The sequence below is a fragment of the Aphelocoma coerulescens genome, chromosome 3 (genome assembly GCF_041296385.1).
Source record: "Aphelocoma coerulescens isolate FSJ_1873_10779 chromosome 3, UR_Acoe_1.0, whole genome shotgun sequence".
NCBI classification, from domain to species: domain Eukaryota; kingdom Metazoa; phylum Chordata; class Aves; order Passeriformes; family Corvidae; genus Aphelocoma; species Aphelocoma coerulescens.
Genome location: NC_091016.1, coordinates 29,752,254 through 29,770,024, shown reverse-complemented (window position 1 = coordinate 29,770,024; position 17,771 = coordinate 29,752,254). Strand labels below are relative to the sequence as shown.

The 17,771-nt window shown below is 42.5% G+C and overlaps 1 protein-coding gene across 16 annotated transcripts in view; it reads left to right on the top strand.

The window, feature by feature from the left end:
- The first annotated feature begins 5,411 nt into the window (after window positions 1-5,411).
- The window catches only part of SYT14 (synaptotagmin 14), a 117,620-nt gene continuing 105,260 nt past the window's right edge, over window positions 5,412-17,771 (top strand). For 5 of the 16 annotated variants that reach the window (XM_069009640.1, XM_069009631.1, XM_069009637.1 and 2 more), the window contains exons 1-4: window positions 5,412-5,846; window positions 11,953-12,038; window positions 15,062-15,141; window positions 16,481-16,624. The gene's annotated coding sequence lies outside the window, so the exon portion shown is untranslated. Of the gene's footprint in view, window positions 5,847-10,109; window positions 10,224-11,952; window positions 12,039-14,532; window positions 14,684-15,025; window positions 15,142-16,480; window positions 16,625-17,771 lie in introns of all 16 variants that reach the window. The other 11 variants (XM_069009648.1, XM_069009646.1, XM_069009643.1 and 8 more) reach the window with 8 other exon arrangements.

The window sequence follows — 17,771 nt, the reverse complement described above, 5'->3', positions numbered from 1 at the left end:
ATTTGCAGTTGCCAATGCCCATGGTCTGGTATCTCACACCACAGGTGGAGGTGAGGTGGTTGGTTTGTCTGGTTTTTCCTCCTGATGGTTGCATATGGACAACAGGGAAGCATCTTGGTGCTGCCTTTTTCTTCTTCCAGGAAGCTACTTTAAAGGGAGCTAAAAGTAGAGTTTTTGTAAGCACGTGCTAGAACTGCAGGAAGATTGTTCTCCAGAGGGGCAGGTGGGCCTTGCGTCAGCCCAAGTGCAGGAAGGAAACAGCCATCCTGTAATAAGCTTGTCTAGGAGGCTTAAGTAATAAGACCAAAGTGAAATACACTCCTCGAGGCACATAATTTCTGCCAATTTTTGTCATATTTCTGATTCCTATATTCCTCAAAGGCTGTGTACTTGAGTAGTTATCATTTAGTAGACATGAAAACCCATGCAGTTTCTTGCTTTGCATTTTAAGTAATGCTTTCTATTAATTTTACATACCTCTGCTGTAGCACACAAGAATTAAGAGCCCAAGCAAACTTTTCCTGGTGGACACTTGTCTCCTGTACAGCACAGAGCAGCAGTGGCAATCAAGGATTTTTATTGCATGGCCCAGGCTGGATGTGGGAGAATTATGGCTGTGCCTATGAAAACAAGCCCACAAAATAGGATTAAGGAATTTCCTTTCTACACCGGATGTACTTAGCAGAGATAATAGCTGACCTCTGAGGAAGCTAAAGTGGGATAGCTGCTTAGGGAGATAACATGAGTAAGTGCAGCTCCTGTTTAAAGAAGCAGCAAGAGTTTTGTACCAGAGCCTTAACTCTGCAAGGATTTTTCTGCCCACACTTAAGTTAAAAGCAAAGTGCCTTGATGGGAGGAAGGCCAAACTGTAGACTGAGGCAGTCATGATTTTTTTATCAACTACCTGGGTTTGTTCCTAAGACAAGCATGCTTTGAAATTTGTAATGTATATATACCAGTGTCACATTTCTGATGTTGATTACTAATTATAACTCTCGCTGATTGCCAAAGCAGCAATGCCTCTTCAGTGCCTTCAGTAGGTGCTCGGAGCTCCCAGCACAGAGCCTTGGAGAGCTCGTGTATGAGGTGTTTGTGCTCTGACAAATTCTTGCTTGCCTTAGTAGGGAGCCTCATCAACCAGCACTGATCCTAGGTAAGGGTTCTGCCTAGGGGGCTGCAGTAGTGACTCAAACAGGTTTGCTGATATGGGGAGCCCTTCTCTGTACTGGTGTGAAGGTCCCTTTTATATCATCTTAAATAATTCCCTGGTGCAAGGCTTTGTCCAAGAGTGGTTCCGGAGACAGTTACTGGGAGGTGGTGAGCACCAGGATCAGAGTTTGGCCCATTCTGGATGTGTGTTCATGGACACAAATGCTTTGTTTGCTGGGACAACTGCTGGCTCCAAATGAGTTACTTCAGAGCCCATCTTCCTGGTGATAATGTGGCTTTCAGAGATGAATTTCTGTGGGAACACTAAGTTTTAGAAATGAAATTTTAAAGGGTTGCGGTTTTTTTAATTGTTCAACACTAGTTCAAATTCTGACACAAATGGAATAAGAAAGGCATTAGCAAATACAATATTTTGCCTATTTTTACTTGACAGCATGCAGTCTCTGCAGGGTGAGAATTTTGCCATTTTTTCACCAAAATGCACTAATGATGAGTAATTACTCATCTTTAGGAAACAAATGTAAAACAAAATCCTGTTTATTTTGACCTCAGTACCACGTCTTCGTGGAGGTGATGGTGTTCTTAAGAATCCATTTTTTGGTCATTGTTTCAGGAGGATGTCAGAGCACTGACAGCTAATCCTGTATTCTTGGGAAATGTGCTGTACCATAGCATAGAGCCGACTGCCTGTTCCCTGCCCTACCACGCAGTGGTGCCGAAGCATTAGCACCTAGCTTTGGGAGATTCAAACCCAAGGGTAAAAAGAACTGCTGTTAAGATGCTAAACAAGAATTTCTTCTTAGCATCTTCTGCCTCAGGAAATTCCTAAGGAAATCCTACTAATGGATGACCAAGGGAAAGACATACCTATCTCTGTAGGAAGACTGTTCTTGCAGCTAATGAGTTCATGTTCTAATGGATCATTTTTTCACTAGCAAAACCTAATCAGGGTAAGAGGTCTTTTACATTTTGTTGCTCCTTTCAAAGATGACAAAAAGGCAATTTTTTTTTCTCTGAAAATGTGTTTGCAGGATAGGAGCCAGCCTTCTGCTACTGCCTGTATTAATGTGGAGGAGGGAGGGAAAGGTGACTTCGGGACAGTCTGTCTCCATGCTGGAGAGCTGCCTCCTGTGAAGAGGCAGGTTGTTGGTTTTGCAGCAGTTATTGGGAAACACGGGACGAATCACATGAGAGAGGAACTGGAGCATTCCTGTTAACAACAGCAGAATTAACAATTACTTTACAGCTGTGCTGTCACAGGCTGCTAGGGTTTCTCAGCTCTGCATTAGTCATGCTTCATGGCCTCAGCCCCAGGAGTTACTCTCCAGGGTTTGGGGTTTTTTTGGGCTTGGTAACCAAGCATGTCTGATGAAACACTTTGTGAGGGGGCAGTTGAGAAAGCCCATCCACACCATCATGAGGGGATGTACGAGCAGCCTGTGCAGAGAGGGAGAGGGGTGTGAGCAAGTGCAGGATGCAGTCAGTCCCTGCTGTCACCCAGTTGCCCAACACTGTCCTGCCTGGAGACAGCAGAGAGGGCTCCTCCCTTCACCACAGGGGTCTGGTCACAGAGCTTCCACAGGTTCTGCACAGGGAAGGGAACAGGTGCCCTGGGGGAGGTCACTGGGGTGAGCCTTCATCTTCCCCTCCGCAGATCCAGGTGACCCTTAATCCCCTAGGGAAGGTGAAGGTGCAGCTGGTGTGCTGGCTGAGCTGGGCCAGGCTGCAGCCCAGGAGGGAGGCAGAAAGCCAGAAGCCTGACTGGAAAACACCACACGAGGTTTAAGATACACGTGTATTACTGGAGCCAGATCTGGTGCTTTTGCTCACACTAGATCCAAGACACAGTTCAGTCCCTCTGGCTTTAAATCTCATCTTCTGTGCTGAGCTTGACAGTAAAGGGTAATTAACTAGCCCGGGGCTGGTTGTATTTTGGTGCTTGAGGGTTGCTTGTTTTATCAGGTGGACTGGGAGCTGGGCTGAGACCACCAGCTCTGGGATGGATAAACAGCTAACAGGTGTGAGCTGGTAATGGGAATTGGTTAGCTGAAATGGAGATGCTGGAATGGCCATAACATTGACTTGTACTTAAGGAATAAATATTTGATTATGTGAGAGAGGCACAGGAGTTTCAGTAAAGGAGATGGGAGAGATCAAGGTAAAGTACAGAAAAACAACACACAGGACAAAACCAGGATGGTAAACATGGAGCAGTTGACAATATAATTATGTAGCTGCAACTAAAAACAGGAATTTGGCCTTGTTCTTTCAGACAAAACAGGGAAATCACACTGATGTCTTACATGCTGTACATGACATTACATTTCTAGGGTCACTTACCATAAATCTAAAGAGATGTTGCCAGAATCGCTAAAGCAGGTTTATCAGGATGCTGTAAGGTCTCTTATTAGCCCCTCCTTTATGCTCTTACAAAAGGGGGACTTGGTAGCCAGGACCATAACTAAAAACCATTACGAGTATCTTGTTATTACTCATAAAGAAGCAGAAATTTCCATTTTATTTACTTGCCCTGGGTGTCAGGTGTCAAAAGCCCTCATTGTTAGTAAACAATGTTTAGCTTTAAAAAGTATGGTTTTTTTAAATCAAAGTAGGAAAAACTGGATCTGTTTTGTACCAAAACATGAGCTTAGACATGGATAAATGGGAACCAGTTCATACCATTTATTTGTACTTTTACAAGGTTTTTGAGAAGTTCCTTGGTAAGGGGGGATTCTAAATTGTTTGGTGAGGCTGGAAGGATCAGAGCAGCTCATTGCAACAAAAACCTCTAAGTTACTCCGTGCCACGTTCTCTGCTGACTACCTCTGTAGCATGAACTATCTCATTTCCCTCTCCAACATTATTCTGTGTGTTGGTCTGGCCCCACTCATTAGCTTAATAACAGAATTAATGCCCCTTTAGCCTGGGGAAGAATTTGAAAGGAGGGAAGCATACCTGGCCTTGCAGCTGTTTGGAGCTGAACTCAACAGGGAAGACCTGTCCAGGAAAGCCCACTGGAGCATCAAGAAATGGATGATCAGTCAGGAGGTGTCTTTCTGAAAGGAAGCCTTGTGGGTTCCTCCAGTGCATCCAGTGCTGAGTAACTGGAGAATAAGCCAGATTTTCTGACAGCTCATGTTTCTTAGACATCACTGAACACAGTACTATGACTTAAACGTTAAAATTACCTGCTCCTAAGCATGGCCTCATCCTTTCCCTGTTAAATTAATGGACCTGTTTAAATTAACTTTAAAAATTGCATTTGAGATTGCAGGTCTGTAGCTTGGCTTACTTCTGCTCTGCTGCCTGTTGCCCTCTCCCAGAGCAGGGGAATAGCCAGTGGTAATTTGGATCATCTCTTCTCTCATTCCAGATCCTTCAGGCTGCTTTGTGCTTCATTTCTCCCTCCCGTTCTCCCACACAGGTATTGCCAGTGGAGTTGGGTGGAATGCAGTTAAATGCTGGTAAAATGCAGCTAACCCAGGAAAGAGCCCCAAAGGAAGAAATTAGTGTCTCAATTAATTCCTGCTACAAGCTGGAAGTTCTCCAGTAACTTCAGAAGCTGCTTCCTTGTGTCCAAAGGAAGGGAGAGATCATTCAGAAATGGAGGTGCAGAAGCTCTTGAAGTGCTTACAGACTTTGTGAAACAGCTCACCTGAACTGCAGGCCTGGGAAGGTTTGGTGGAATTAGCCCATGGCAGACAGGGAGCCCATGGGCGCAAAGAAGGCCACCTTGTCCACAGGGATGAGAAGAGGCAGAAGTCAGAGTCACAGTGAGGTCCTGTTTCTAAAGAAGGAAGACCAAATGATCATGCTCCAGTTCTGAGCACCTAAATGCACCACATGAGGTACTTTTGTGTGGGAAAACACAGCAGGGCAAGTCTCTGTTACTGGAAGGAGTCTCACAGTGTGGGGTGTCCTGGGGCAGTTCTGTGAGCACAAGGGACAGGGCGTTTCTGGCAGTGCACAAGGAGCTCTCAGCATCACCAAGACAGTGTGACTGAAGCAGCAAGCAGCACCAGGGGCAAAGCTTCCTCCTGGGAGAAGATTTGACTCTAGGAATTTTGCTGCACTTCTTTTAGAGGTACACAACAGACAGAGTGTGAAACAAACTCAGATCAGGGGTTATTCCCCCCAAACTTTGCAGGAGGGAAGAAAATTAATTGTATAAAGTACATCTTTTTTTTCCATCAGTCAGATGCAATTAGGTATGCTTTTCCTTCTGCTGACTTCTGCTTAAGGGAGGAAAACAGTGAAGAGCCTCTCTTCTCTAGAAACTTGTGAGGTCTGAGGCCAGCACAGAACAAGCAGTGAGGGAAGGTGCAAAGCCTCCACCAGGCAGGGGGTGAAGCAAGAGTTGCCCTTCAGGTGTCACCCATTTACAATAAACAGATCTGCTGCCTATTTAGGGAGGGTTATACCACAATACCTCACTGTAGGTCTGGGTTTGCACGTGTGTTGTTTTTATTTTTAATTTCCCCCTAGTCTTTCCATGTTTTTTTGTTTTCTTGGAGGAGGGGTTCAAGCAGAGTTTAGCAATGCACATAGGTATGGTACAGACATTTTGCCTGTGGTGGTGAAACAACAGTGGTTTTCCTTCTAAAGCAGAGAAAAGAGCAGCAGGATTCGCTTGGGTGTTTTGTAGCAGGAACCTCAACAACCTCTTGGAGAGTAAGGTTAGTCTTTTCCTGGTATGGTATTTGATTAAAGTTGTGGAAAAAAAAGAAAATATATTCAGTGGGTAACAGAGAAGCATCAGTGATCATATTCTGGAAACCTCTATCCTTAAACTTCTGGTCTCATGTGGCAGTTTTTCAAATTTTTTCCCTTGGTCCAAAAAAAAAAAAAAAGGTAGTGTCTTCAGCAGGCAAAATATTAACATGTTCCACTTGCAAGTGGTGAGCAAGGGGCCAGGACTTTTCAGCAGGTTTCAGCATCTAATAAATAATTTATTGGGCAAGATTTAGAGCCATCGAACCTAAAGGAGAGCTTTTTGCCTCGACTCACCTTCTGTCCGAACTTTTCAGATGCTTGTGCACGTGTGTAGTAGTAAATTAAACAGATACAAGGCTCCTATCTTACAAACAAAAGACGTATTTGTTTCAAACTCTTTGGCTATGTGGGTTTTTTCAGTTCTTGGACGCAGGGGCTCCTTGAAGGCAGGTATAGAGAGTTTCCTGTAGTGGTTTCCCTCCCCAGGTGCTCTGGCTGGAGGTTCTGGGACACTGTGTTTGTCTGAGGTGGCCTACCAAGGCCTCCAAGGGTGTGTAAGCCACCTTTGATGCAGGAAGGGGCAAAGCAGGGGGGGCACCATAGAAGTGCCTCCAGTGCTTGGAAGGTGTCGCTGCTCTCAGTGTGGATAGGAAGAAGGTGGTGAGTAATTGAGTCTCGATCCTCCTGCTCCCTGGGGCTGGGCAGTAGATGTGTTACTGTGTAACATTCTCGTGTTGAGAACTGACATTTCTGCAAGTGTCACTGTGCTGAGGAACCCATTCCAAAGCCAAGTCGAAGGCTGTATCAGCCTTTGGGCATCTTCTGTTACCCGCAGAGTAACTCAGGCGTTTTCTTGTGCTGTGCTCCCTCTCTTCCCACCTTTCCCAGTATGCAGATAAGTTCCTGACTGACCTGTCAAGCGGGAATGGTGATGAGGAGTCGCAGTGATTCACAGCGAGGACACGTGGAGCGCTCCACTCCCTGCTCGTACTGTGAGGCAATTAATGCAATTTGTGCTGTTTGGCTGAATGAACAGTTTGAAATGAACCATTGAGCCATCTGTTCCTCCAGCTGACATCAGGCGTGGCAGGAGTAGCAGCTAGCTTTTGCTGGGAAAGAAACATCTCGCTGTCATTAAGGAAAGTTCAAGAAAGGGGGGCGTGGGTTTGTTTTTTTCTTCCCCTTCTACTATCTTTAAAACAAACTCTTCCTTTCATATTTTCTTGTGGCTCAGACTGTGTAGCCCTGTGAGACTTCTCTGGCCTCTGGTCAGTGTCTTGGCAGCAGGAGAGTGGCTACACCGAGTACCTTCTTCTCTGACTTGTGGCATGCATTTGATGAGAGGGAGGTGCTCGGCAGCATCTGAGTTTTACAGGATTCTTTTGCTCTTCCTTGTTCTGTCCATCTCCATATGCTGCTTTTTTGAGCTGAGGTGTTCTAGAAACAGTGTCCCTTGAAACCAGCTCTCATTAAGGTTTTCAAAGGGTCTTCTGGAGGTTGTATTTCATCCCCTGAAATTATTACGGCTACCTGATACAAGAAAAAAATCATTATCTCACCTAGTTGCAGGGAGACGAGGAAAAATTTGACCTGTTTCTCATGGAAAAGAAGTGCTATGTACAGATGACCCTCAGGAACTGGGTGTTTGATGCTTACTCTGTGTTTGTGCTATGGAGCTATGCTGGTGGCAAAGGGACAAGATGAGCTTAGGGCAGGGAAAGTGTAAGCAGAGACTTAAGCAGAATGTTTTAAGATTAAGTAGGCCTGGTGGACTGCATCTCTGAATAATACACAGAGATGTGATGCAAGGTTTCTGGAAACCTGTTGTGGACCTCTGCAAGGTGCCAGGAGACTGGGGGAAAGCTAGGACAGTGTCTGTTTTTAAGAAGAACGTCTGTAGGGAGTAGAGCAAAGTTAGGGAATTCTAAAGCCTTTATACCAGCTTAAAACTTTTAGGACAAATTCCCGAAACAGTCTGGAAGCACTTACCAGAGAACTGACTGATCTAAAAATAACAACAACAGAAAGAAACTACATCACACCAAGCTCATTTTGTTCTAGAAAAGAGTGGCCAGAGAAGAAGCCACAGATGCTCTTTGTCTTGATTTTCAAGGCTCTGGCAGTGTGGCACAACATTCTGGTTAAGAAAGCTAGGAAAACACTGACAGGCCTGGGGATGGGCCTGAGCTGATGCCCTGCTGGATGAGAAGTATCTCTGGAAGGCAGCAGACATTACATCACAAGCTTTCCATCATTGTCTGCTCCGGAGCAGGTCTTTTAATGGCTTTGTTAATAGCCACTGCTGGGCAAAGGCCTGTGCTTATTACATCTGCAAATGATAAGAAGCTTCAGGATCTGTAAAGGGCAGGGTTTGAATGCAAGATGTTATCAGCAAATAGGAAAAATGGCCTGTGAAAGAAAAACAAAACTAAAGAAATTCAACTAGGACAAGATTAAGATCATGGTCTTGGGCTGGAATAAACAAATGCACAACACAAGGTAATACAATTACCTTGCTGCTTAACAAAAAGATCTGCAAAAACACAAGGCGGTATTGTCACGGGTTAAACAGGAGTCTGCAGTATAATGATACTGATAAAAATAAATATATTTTAGATTTCTTTACCTCTCTAGGAGTATATTCAAAAACATCAGATACTGGAGTACCCATCTAATCTGGGACACTGCATTCAGAGCAGGTATGGACCAATTGGTCCAAGGAAGATTGAAAAACAAAAGAAGAGACTGAGAGGTGAAATGCTTTGGTCCTCAATCCACAAAATCTTGTCCTGAGAGTAGGAACATCTGCTCTTATGGTGAATAGGGTAAAAAAAACAGGGAAAATTAAGGCCCAAAACTAGGAGAAACATCTCAATGGAGATGGTATGAAGGCACAGGAACTGATTGCTCAAGGAGGTGGTGCTTGTGTGAACCTTGCTGCCTTCTTGGCATAAATAGAAGCAAAAGTGCTGCTGCCATTGCTGCAGGAAGATCTGCACATCAGTGCCAGGGGGTGGGACAAATGACAAGGGCAGGTGTTTGTGCCTTGAAATGGGAGAGTGGTCAGGGCTCTGAGGGCACCAGCAGCCTCTGCTCCTCTGCCCCAGCCCGGCCCAGCTCCCCATCCTGCTGCTTTCCCCCGTGGGGAGGGAGGAACCCTGGTGCAGCACAGCCTGGCAGAGCTGGGTGTGCTCTGTGGATGGTTAAAGGGCACCTGCAAGGCTTGGGCTCTGGGCTGAGTCGGGTGGGGGAAGTGCCAGGGAAGGCCATGCTTTAAGGTAGTCACCGACCCACCACCCTGCCCCAATTCCCTCAAGCAGTGCATTCCCAGTGGATGCCATCTCATGTTGCTGGACTTCTCTGTTTCTAGGAAAGAAAAGACATTTTTAGCAGAACAGTGTTTTCTCAGAAAAATGAACCAGGATTCTTCCTTTACTGCAGAAAGCATTTGTGCTAAATGGACAATAATTTAGCCAATTTTATGGTCCATTATCCCTTATAGCAGAAGAAAGTGAAGAACTATCTTAAGCAAATAGATAACAAAATAATTTATTTTTTAATGCAGACTGAATGTTCACTAAGCCCTCTGCAGTCATTTTTTTTTCATATAGCAGGAATTGCAGCCAAACCAAGTTATGTGGCTCATCTCTGTTTTGTGATCATTTCATTTGTTCATAATTAATGTCCTACATCCTGCAAAGCCAAGCAATAGCATCTGAGGGCTTCTTTTCTCTCCCAGTAGTCAGTAAACAGGCATCTGGCTGAGACATGCTTGGCATTGTTTAACCAATAGACAGTTGTGTTTTATGGGAGTGTGGCACACTGGGCCAAAATCCAGTCCCACTGGAAATCCTTGGGCCTGCTCCAAGGAATTCAGGATAAGGACAACAGAGATGTCAGGGCCCATTATTTTTATTCTGGTAGGTGGATCCATCCGTGCCTTATCAGTGGCTCCTCACTGGTATAGGGAGCATTGCTCTAAAGCTGTCGGCTGCTCTGGCAGGTGAGGTGTGGACTGAGGTGCCCCATGCCAGGCTGTGAGACAGAAGGGCATGAGGGAGTGACTCAACATCAGCTTTCTAATTCATCTATTAACTAAAGATGGTGGGGCAGTTTCCAAAAACTGCATCTAAACAGCACCCAAAGACGTTTTGGCTGCCTCTGTGCTTGGTATTTGTCACAGCACATGCAATCCTTGTACCTGTTTGTTTGGGATTCCTTAATAGGCAGCGCTTAATTGGAGAAGAATGAAGAGGCCAACTGTGCTGCACTTCCAACTGGAACAATTTAGGATGAAATGTCATGATTGTGCATCTATTTTAGTAGTTAAAAATTAAAATGTAAGTAATACCATCCTCCTTCGGCAGAGATTTTATGTTATTCAATGCACTTTGCAATGTTTCACATTTAATTTTATCTGTTCAAGGTAAACATCCCCTTAGAATCCACACTTACTAAACAACCTTTCCAAAATCCTTTCCCTATAGTATTTTACCAGGATCTCATGGACAAAACCCATTGTTTCCTTTTTTGAGACAGGAATTATCTCTTTACCCTATAAAATGCATGCCCTGACAGGATTTGCTGTCCAGGTAAAGGGTGAGAATTAATAAAGTGAGAACATCCTTTTCCCAGGCTTAAGAGGCAGTCCCCAAAGGGCTCCTGACGGGGTCTGGGGAGGAGAGCACTGGGGTCCAGCCTGAGTCCAGCCAGGGCCAGCCTGGTGGCCAGCCAGGAGACTCCTGAGGGAAATGCTGCTGGAGCAGAGAGGATGAGAGGAGCCAAAGCTGCCTCCTCTCCTCTTTTCCTCTCCCTCTCCTCGCTGTTACTTCCCACGCTTCTCCAAGTGACAGAAATTTTTCATTAAAAGGAGTGCTGGATTCCAACATTTAGCTTCCTCTCCATTAATGAAACTATTTTATTATTTGAAATTTGAATGGAAATCATCAATTTCTCCAGAAGAAGGCCAAGAGAGAGCAAGAGATTTTTTGAATACCCAAAGTTCCTCAGGATTTCTCAGGTTCAAGACTTTCTAGTGTGAACATGGTGATAGTTTCTTGCCAGCTAAATATTCTTTATGTTGCAGGAACATTTTTCTGTGAGGGCAGATGGTGTTCCATTGGTAGTCAGAATAATACATGAACAGCAGAGAATATGTGGGTTGATTAAATAATTAGCATACTGTGACATTCTATTGCTTCACTGTAACTTAAAGCTAGGTCAAAATGTTGGTCTATATTGCACCTCCCTCCCTCCTTCCTTTCTTTCTTCTGGTTGTTTTTATGCTCACTCCAAAGCAAAGTTTAACAGAAATCAAATAATTTCCTGGTAGCACAGTGTTCAAATTTGTTCCTCAGCCCTGTATGTTACAGAGTAAAAGTAATATAAAGGAAATTAAATTTTTCTAAATGAATTTCAGTTGCCCAGCAACATATCATACCCAGTGTGGGATCCAGTCAAGCATCATTGTGGCTTAATATGTGGCACAGATCAGTGTTCAGGCCAGCACGTGTGATCTCAGAAGCCACACTGCTGGGAGGGCTGAAGCCTGGTTTTCCATCACCATGTCTGTCTGAACAGCTCTTTGCCTGTTTGTTTGCATGTCCACCAGAAGTCCAATTAGTTAATCTTATCACCTCCACTGCTTCCTGTCCCCCTCCTCTCCAATGGTACAATAACAGTAATTACAGGCAGTTTGCCCTCAGCTGAGGAACAAACATAGGAAACATGCTTCTCCCAGCAAGGATGTCATTATTCACTTACTAAACACAACCCACTGTATTACTCATCCTCCTCTCTAACTCCTGCTATCTATTCTGGGATTTTGGGGACTTTCTGTGAATAAAAATGCAAGAAGTTGTCCCGCTAAGAAATCACTGTCCTATAAAATGTTAGTGCTGACTAAAAAGAGAGCAGTGTCTTTGGCTGCCGTGTAACCACTAGCCAGGGTGTAGGGGAGAAGTTGCTGTAGTACCTCATTGGTTTGGGGGTCTGAGGCTTTGGATGGTGGGGTACCTCCACCAGGAAGAAAAACACAAGAAGTGAAAGAAGTTATCTGCTACTTTCTAGGTGTTACTGCTGTCTCTAGAGCAGTCTTCTGGATGTCCCCAGTGTTCTAGTGTCTTGAAACATCCAGGAAGAGTCCCACGGAACTGGTAAATCACCTTTTCTTGTTTTGGCATGAAATCAAGGTTAAGATAAGGATTAACATTTCATGTCTGAGAACCATCATGGTAAAATTGACCAGTTCACAACCTCTGCTCGGGTGGGCTGACACTGTGAAGGAAGAGCAATAGTGCTCCTGGAGCAGCTGGAGAGGATGTACACTCTCACTCCAGCATCCATCTGAAGAAATGAGTTTAATATTTCTGTGTCAAAGTGCTGCAAACCCAAACTATACAAGAAATGCTGATGTCAATAGGTCCCCTCAGAGGTTGCAATTGGAAATTAAATTTGTCTTCTTTTGCTTCTTTAGAGAACAAAGGTTCAAAAGTGACCATAAAACAATCCAGTAAATTTATATTATCTGGAAGACATTTTAATATAAATGCTACAGTTAGCTACTGTTATTTCTGTGACCAAACACAAAATATTTGTACTGTGTGCAAGTAGAGTGTCAACCAAAAGTACAAAAAAAGAGAAATCACGTGCTTACAAATATGCATTGGGAAGGAGGAAGCTGCTGCCCTTAAAGGGATTGATGGCACCTTCCACTCTGCAACTCACAGCTCAGCTCCAGACTCATTTGCCTCCTCCTAAAGTCTGCAGAACCATTTGCTGCTCAGGACTGTGGCGTAAAGACCAGGTGCTACTCCTGAAGACACTTTCTGCCTCCCAGATTTCTGGGTGAACATTTATTTGGAAATTACGTTCTTTGATTCCTGTCCTGGTTTTCCTGTTAGGTTAGGACTTGCCTCCTGTGCCAAGCAGTTGCTTTGTTCTTCCAAATGATTAAATTCCACTGCTGCGAGAAATTATTCCAGTATACTCCTGTTCATCTTACAAAATGCTACACAACTTAATAAATGCATAATTTTAGGGTCTTTGAGTAATTACTGCTATTATTGTTTTTAAAGTAGCTTTTTAATACAACTGGGCCAGGAGGTTGGAATCATTGCTAAGTTATGCCCTCCTTGCACTTGAACTTGAAGGAGTGACATGACAAAGACACTGCCTTACTCAAGTACTGAGACCCACAGCTACATTTCAAGATGCAAGATAAATTGACTTAGATCACATAACTCACATTCATTTACTTTTTTAATTTATAAAATGCACCTTGAAAAACATATTTGCTTAATGTAGAAGCTCAAAGTCAAATAAAGAAGTCCAGACTGGGCAAGAACAAATATTCCAAAGCTGGCATCCCTTTAGCTCAGTCACAAGCAGCAAACTCACAGTGTTCCTAAAGTTCTTATTCACCAGATGAATTATGGGGTTAATTTTCTCCCTAGCCTAATGGAAGGAAGAAATCAAATTACATTCAGAATCCTCAAAAAGAACAGGTATAGCTCTTCACCTAGTTATTAATATTTACAACTGTCATCAGAGGGATTGTTTAGAAATACAGCAAATTCTCTTTCCTTCTTGACCTCTGGAAGGTTTGAAAATTTGCTATCCATAAAACATGAACAGAAATGGGTGCTCAGATGCAGGTAGTGGAAAGGACAGGCTGTGAGTACAAAGCAGATGATCTTTGAATAAGCATACTGTTGGAAAAATATGTTTATGGTATTAAAGCTGTGATTCTGAAGGTCTGGAGGGCAGTGGATATGCAAATCTAGTTGAAAGTCAGTGGGAGTGGTGGCATGATTAACACACTCAAAGTCAGCTGGTGATGCTCACCTCCGTTTTGTAACAAAACCCCAACCAAGCAGACACAATTACCAAGCAAAACATTCTTATCAAGCTCGAGATGTAAAATTCTCTGTGCTCCCTTAACTTTGCTCTACGTATTAACCATGCTCATATAATAAGAGAGAGGGGTCACCATACTACTGGGATGTGAGGGTGGTTCAGGACTGAATGTCATCACTTGGTTTGGAGGGTCCCAAAGAGAAGCAATAACACTGTTATTAACTATTATTGACATGTGTGGATCATAGTCCACACAGGTAAAATGGCAGCAGCAGGCCTAAAAATCATAAAAGTTTGCTATTTGAGTGTACAGAAGTAAAGAAGCATGATCATGCACCATATGACATTTAGCAAACTGTGTCAGTTATGCTCCTTTAATCTGAAGAATTTATCTAAAGAAAAGTTCAAAGGATGAGGTCGATAAAAAAGCTCACAAAGACACCAGTTAATGTGTACATTCATAATGATTCCTGGCTGTTTTCCTTTAGCTAAGTAAATCTGTTTTATTGGAAGCTTGATTCTGAGATTATTTCTCAGTGGCAAAAATCCCCAACCAAACAAAAAACCCAGCCCAACACCACCCTTTTTCCTTAAAACAAAGGTATCTTTTTGAGGTACCTGTGAGACTGGGACCCATGTGATACTTTTATACCTCTCCCATACTTCATAGAAATTATAGTGAAAAGGAGTTTTTTCTCCTTTATCTGCATATATTTTTTCAACATTACTTTGGAATGTTACTGTTAACTGCTGCAAAAGTTCCTTGTGTGACAACCTCTTTCTTATTTCCAGTTGTTTGTTTGGTTGAATTATAAGGGAGAAGTTTCCATCTCCCATTACAAGATATACTCAACCATCAGTATCAATAAAACCTGCTAAAAAAACGGGAAATTTTAAGGTTGCATTGTGGATTTTAGCATCCATCTTCTGATTTACTGAGAAGGTAAATGATGTGCATGAAGCATATGGATGATGTACTGTTCTGAAAGATGCTGTGACTAGAAGTGCTGAAACACGAGATGCTGACTCAAAGGTGAATTTATATATACCATTATATTTCTTTGGGTTTGTTCCAAATAACATTGGAATGGATTTTAAAAGCTGCTCTTTCTATCTGGAGGAAACCACAAAAACATTCAAAACCATCTTCAACTTGTTGCCTTTCTTTGGCATTGGCAAGTACTACTTTTTCTATAGTTAGAAAAAGAAAACTTAATTGTGCTTTAATTTGTGCTGTACCAAACCAATTTTGAAACTATTTACTATTTTACTGTTTACCATGCAGTAAAGTATCCAGCTTTCTCTCTGAATTGGCCCACAGGCTGCAGGAGACGAGAAGCAGGTTCTGGTGATCCAGCCCTGCTAGACACCCCACTGGAGAGCTATGGAAAGCCTCCAAAGGTAAACTTAATGCTCCCTGGTTGTTTGTCAGCTGCATGAAGGCCTGGTGTCTCTGAATAATTTAGAGATGTTTTAAGTTACTCTCATTACAAATGGCCTTGAAAAAGAAAACAAGTAACGATCTGGTGGGGCCCAAAAATATCCTGGCTGTGTCCTGTACGTGTCTCCATTCATTGCCTCTCTTCTAGCCGGGTAACAGAAGTCTGCCTTTGATTATTCATGCTCAACTTGTGTCCAGTAGCAAGCAGAGGTCTATTTCAGTACACCAGAGTAGATACACCGATGTCCAGAAAAGGATAGGCTCTTCTGAGGCCATACCACATTCATTGTACGAACCCTGTTTCCTTCTGGAAAACTTGTTTGACAAAGGTGGCTGCTCAGGTCCCGCATCCATAGTGGTGCTTTGCATTTGTTTTGCTCAGTAGCACCTTTAGCCCTCCCATTTTCTGTTGTGCTTTAATTATTCCTGTGGTTTTCATCCATTTTTGGACATATAAGTTGAATTAAAATAATTAAAGACTAGATGTTAAGGATTTTTGTGGCTGTGGAAAATGAAGTGAGAAGTATTTCATAATGATAAATAATAACAAAATTGATATTATATAGTTAGTTTTTCAAGATGTAATTATGAGTTTCTTGCAAATATCTTCAGTGAAGTCTCAATCAATTGTATAAGTTGTGCCACAAACATAAAACCATTTTCTTATGTGAGTTTAGAGGATTTTCTTTTAGACCTGTGCATGAGACTGGATACAAATGCTGTGCTGGTGCCAAATGGATAGCTGAACTTGTAGAGCGTGATTGAAGGAGACAGGCTGAGGTTTTGAGGATTGGCACTATCTAAAATGAAATTTTAATTCAGTCATACATCGTACTTATAACATTTCATGTCAGTAGCTTCAAAATGAAACATATAACAATAAAAGCTTTCCCTTAATAAAACTCCATCAATCAAAAAAGTTGGTTTTGCTGTATTTCTCATCATCATAATCAGTTTTAAAAATGATTAAGGACCTAACCTGCAGATTTTTAGAAAGCCACCAGGATGGCAAACATATTTATTGCATGAATGAATTGCCTGCAGCTTTTTGTGTTCTGCATGTTTGAAACAAACCAAGGCAGACTTTCTGTGTCAGGGTAAATTGATTTCCAGAGCATGCATTTCAACCATTAGTACCTAAAGAAACAAACTCCATGTATGTAGAGATTAGTACAATACAAGTCCCCAGAAAAAGGGTAAATTGGGATATTGAAAACTAGTGCAGATTTTTAAGATATCCCCCCAAATCAATACTGAAATATTATTTTAAGACTTGTTTTCTTCTTTCTCTCTGTAAAGCACTTACTAGAGGTCTGGTAAGCCTGAGACAGTTCTATCATTAATGTTAGCATCCATGCTATGCTGTCACAAAGTACTGATGCCAGCAGAGCAAAAGACACAACAGCGAACAGCCCATGGTCTATGCTGGAAAGGAGCCATCTGGTAAGCAACACACACACACACACACACACACACATATTATATATATATATATAATATGTGTGTGTGTGTGTGTGTACATATCTTCAATAACACTGGGAGAAGCAGCTGTGTTGGCTATGCAGGCAATGGGAGCTCAGGCACAAATGCATATGTAACACAGATAATGTAGATGTAAAGAAATAGGAAACTCTCTCAGAAATTCTTCTATAGGGTAATCCATCAGTGTACTAGAGCCAGCATCTCCTCAGGATCTTACCTCCACTGATTCTTTAGTGGATTAATTGTTCCTGTGTTTTTAGCACAGAATTCGGGTTGAAAATATAGGATAAGATCAAAAGGGGAAAAATTACAAGGAAAGAGAGGAATTCACTTGAAAATCTTTTAACTTGTACATAAGTGGTAGGATGTAGCTCTGGAGGAACACATTATCTATTTTTCTGGTTTGTGTTTTAGACTTCATGAACTGTATTGTGCTTGTAAGCAATGCATAATTGATAGGATATAATACCGACCTGATAAATTCCTGGCACTGTTTGTATACAGTTGGTAACTGAGATAAATTGTTTAACCAAGAGCTGGGAGGTGACAAGAGAATTGGTGCCTGCCCCAGTCACCCTGAGTCCCACAAAAGCTGGGAATTATATTTCCAAGTATTATTTCTGCATGTATGGGAACGATTCAGTCACTCACTCTGGCCAGCACACTAATGGAAGAGGTTTCTAAAGAGACCTGTACATGAATACATAAAACAATACTATCAGGTCAAGTGGAAGATCGATTTCTAATTCAATACAAAGCTTTTATCTTAAATAAATACTTAAATCACAATGTTAGGTGGCCTGTGGGCATCACACTGACAAATATGTTCCCAGTGTTACAAAGTGGCTTAAATCTGGGACAATGCTTGCAACAAGTTAGGTATGTAAAGGAAAGCTTTTTGTAACAAAGTAAATGAAAGGAGGGTCAGATTGAGCTATGAATAGCTATATGATACCAGGGGAACTGAAATGTTTCTTTTGGTTACTTGGCATCCCTTAATTACAAGAAGGACTGTGTGGGGTAACATAGCAGAGCATAACTTTTGTTTCAATAAAAAAAAATGGACTTCAGATGTTTTCTGTGGGCACTGTAATGCAAGTCCTTTACA